Genomic DNA, 4,162 nt, shown 5'->3' with positions numbered 1-4,162 from the left:
CCTATATATTAATGACAAGACTATAAAGGAGGTTAATAGATTATTTTTGGATTTCATCTGGAAAAATAGGCCCCACAAATTAAAGAAAGAAATTCTTTCTAATTCTAGTTGCCTGAACATTAACCACAATGAAAATTTGAAAGGAATCTCTATTTTTGACAAGGAGGTTAAAATTGTGCAGCTAGCCGATGACACCACATTGTTTTTGGATGATAAAAGGCAGTTACCTAAAGCTTTGGAGTTAGTTGAACAATTTTCGTGTGCCTCTGGTCTAAAAATAAATATTTCAAAATGCGAAATTATTCCAATTCATGACATGGATAACACATCTTTAGAAAATATTCCAGTTAAAAACTGTGTAAAATATTTGGGTGTTCATATTACTAAAAACCCAATAACCAGACATCGTTTAAATTTTTATGAGAAAATTATAAAAACTAAAAACATCTTTAACATTTGGCTTCAGAGAGATCTTGCGTTGTTTGGTAGTGTCCTTTTGTCTAAGGTAGAGGGACTCTCTCGCTTTGTATACCCTGCCCTTTCCCTATACAGTATATTAATGACAAGACTATAAAGGAGGTTAATAGATTATTTTTGAATTTCATCTGGAAAAATAGGCCCCACAAATTAAAGAAAGAAATTCTTTCTAATTCTAGAGGTGAGGGTGGCCTTGATTTTTTAGATTTCGCGGACACCATAAACGTCTTTAAAATAAACTGGCTGAAGAGATGCCTTGCAAATCCGACGTCATTATGGTTTTTCATTCCAAATAATATATTTAAGAAACTTGGTGGCCTGTCCTTCTTATTGAAATGCAATTTTTCACCCAGCAAGTTACCCATTGCCTTATCTAATTTTCATCAACAATGTCTTCTTTCTTGGAACTTGTGTTATGTCCACAGATTTTAGATTCAATACATTAATAAAAGCTATACCAACAGGATTAATTCAATTAGTTAGAAATCACTTAATGTATAGTAAGGGTAATGTTGTGTATCCTGTTCGCGCAGCAAAACAAGAAGCCATCTTCACACGTGATCAACAAGAGAAGCCGTCTTTCACTATTGCAAAATAGAGAAAAAACATTTTACATTTAAGTAAGCTTCTTAACCTTGTAGCCTATCTTATTCGTAAAACACACAAAATGACCAATAAAAAAGTTTCAAGCAACAAAAGCAGCTCATATTAAATCTATAAGTTATCTTTAATTGAAAAATACGCATTTTCCTAAATATATATATCCTATAAGATATATATATATAATACATACACGATTGTCCCATAAAGCAAAGGGGAAATCATTTTATCGTATTCCTAAGGATCCCGATAGTCAGACGACTAAAATGGTTCACTGCAATAAAACGTGCTAACCAACACAAAATTTGGGATAAAATGTGTAAGATTTCATGACATTTATGATGTCTACTGTACTCACAGTGATATAGCTATGCTGGCTACCTACAAGGACAGCTAGGGTCGATTAGGTTAGCTAACAACACAGTTGACTTACCCTTCCATCTATATCTTTTATCTTTTTAATGGAAGGTAGCACAATCTGAGTGGGTAGCACAAATCGTCAGAACACCATTCTAAACTTCTCCAGAACGTCCAGATGGCTAGTCCGACCCTGCTCGTTAGGGCTTGTATTGCGCGCACAGGGGATGTGATGCGCGCTCGAGTGTTTAAAGAGAGCTCGCAGGCTCCCGTTTCCTCGCGCGTAGGGATGAGCGATACCTCTTATTTTATTTTCGATCCGATATTTTCAAGCCCAGTATCGCCGATACCGATACCTCTAAACCAGTGATGGGCAAACTTGGCCCTTCCAGGCCACTTTCCTGCAGAGATTTGATCCAACCCTGATAAAACTCACCTGCCTGTAGCTTTCTAGTAGTCTTGAAGATGTCATATCTAAAATAGTACATAAAATAATTAAATGTCTGTTTTTTCCCGAATACTTGGGAGCAAAGCAATAAGAGCTCTATTTCGCATCTTGTAAGATGCTGCCAATACAAGGTACGATCAATTACAATTATTTAGCTGTTCATTTAATTGCAGACGCTGTAATTAATGCTAAAATGCATGCACATAGAATCTGGATAATATTACCTTTAAATGGCAATAATTTTTTTTTCATATATATATATATATATATCTGTATGAATTCTTATATTGGCAGCGAGAGAGAGACGTGATCTTAGGTGTTCATATGTTGGCTGATGGACACTTCTGAGGTTTGTGGATCTGAGCCAAGCGAGTTTTAAAGAACCTTTCATGGAGACATACATTTAATGAGATTTGAATGACTGTCGCTCTCTCTCTCTTTTTACATAAGGACACTGTTTCTTCAAATATCCAGTTTTTATACCAGAAATGTGTGTTGGCTAGTAACGAAAACGTCTTTATTCGAGGAAAAAATAATGCCTTGCAGTGTAAGTCGGGAAAATGATTTTGCAATTGTTTCCTCACAAATCAGAGCCTACAGTTAGTTTTCAAAGTTTTACCTAATCACCTCACAGTTGTGCCTTATTCTAGAGTAACACGTATGTCAGCATCCCAGCGGTCATCTGATAGGAGTCACATCGTCCTCCTCCTCAGCAGCCTGAAATAGGCTCTTCTTATCAGTTCATCTCACCTGTCTCACTGGCACAACCGACTTTCCCCGCGACCGATTAGAAAGCACCGCTGAAGTCTTTGATGATGAGTCTCAGAGACCTCGCTCTAGCACCGCGTCACGTTATCTCTCGCGTTCTGGCCCTTTAAATAACGCAAAAACACACTTAACGTCGCAGCATCAGGTTGAAACATTTTTTAGAACTGACTGTAAACAAAATTATATCAAAAACAAAAGTTACATCAGTGGTTTTCAACTGGCTTTGATTCAGATTTTACCCAATGCATGCAACAAAAATGTCCTTAAAATCAAAACACTCAAATTGATTAATATTCCCATTAACTGCACAGGCCCAACAATATGCACAATTATTAACATGAATAGGGAAAATGACAAGTGTGATTTACCAGCATAACACATGCAACAAACACTGGGCCAAATATTGTTTTAGTTTTAGCCATTTTAAAAATGACGGATGAATTTGCGCCAAAATAGAGAGTTTGATTGGGTGGTGTCAACAACAAAAGAAATGAGAACTAGTTTCTCCTCACTTAGATATTCTGGTTATGCTAAATATGCACAATTATGCTTCAATGCATGTTATTATTTGCATTAAGAATGGTTTTTTCCCTGCTGTTGCAACCCACTAATCACATTACTTCTGTTTGGGGGTCGAAAAACATGATTAAATGGTTACGCATTAAACATGATTTTATATATATAGTCACACATATAAAGTCACATTTTTATTACTTGATTACAGAGGGTTTAATGGGGTCATATGATGCAATTTCAAATTTTCTTTTCTCTTTGGAGTGTTACAAGCTGATTGTGCATAGATAAGATCCCTGAAGTTGCAAAGACTAAAGTCTCAAACCCAAAGAGATATTCTTTATAAAGTTATAAAAGTTCACTGTGTGGGAAGATTTGCATAACACCGCCCAAATGTTCACGCAAAGAAAGAAGGCGTAACTTTTATTCTCGCTGTAGTATTGTTGTTGCCGCTGCCACCATGTCGTGTCGACGCTGTGTGTTTCGTTGTGAAAGAAAAACTGCTTTGTTTGGCCTTCCAAAAGAGGACGATATCCGCTTCGTCATGCCTGGAGCTGATCCGTGCTGGTCGCTGAGGAAATACATCAACTTTCCGCTGTGGATCGCCGGATCGGCTTTCACCGTGGACGAAGCGGAGTCCAGCCCGGGGTCGTGACATATGGTTGCCGCAAGCCCGCCCGCAGCCGCTCACTCTAGCCCGCCGTGTGTTTCGTTGTAAAAGCGAAACTACTTTGTTTGGCCTGCCAAAAGAGGACACGACTAGAAATCAGTAGTTAAGTTGTATTTACAACACTGTTCCAGAACACTTCAACCCAAATATTCAGATGTGTGCAGCACATTTTATGGAGGACCGTTTCCTGATCCTGGGAGAGTAGACTACAATGACGGCTGTTTTGACTCACAGTCTGTAAGTATGGTTTTTATATTTAAAGAATTTGCCAATGACGATTCAAACGCGAGTTTTGAGCAGTGTAGAGCAGCGCTTGTTGTTTGTCATTT

This window comes from Sinocyclocheilus rhinocerous, unplaced genomic scaffold (assembly GCF_001515625.1).
Source record: "Sinocyclocheilus rhinocerous isolate Xijiao unplaced genomic scaffold, SAMN03320098_v1.1 scaffold1173, whole genome shotgun sequence".
Lineage (NCBI taxonomy): Eukaryota > Metazoa > Chordata > Actinopteri > Cypriniformes > Cyprinidae > Sinocyclocheilus > Sinocyclocheilus rhinocerous.
Note: the sequence above shows the minus strand (reverse complement) of the source record.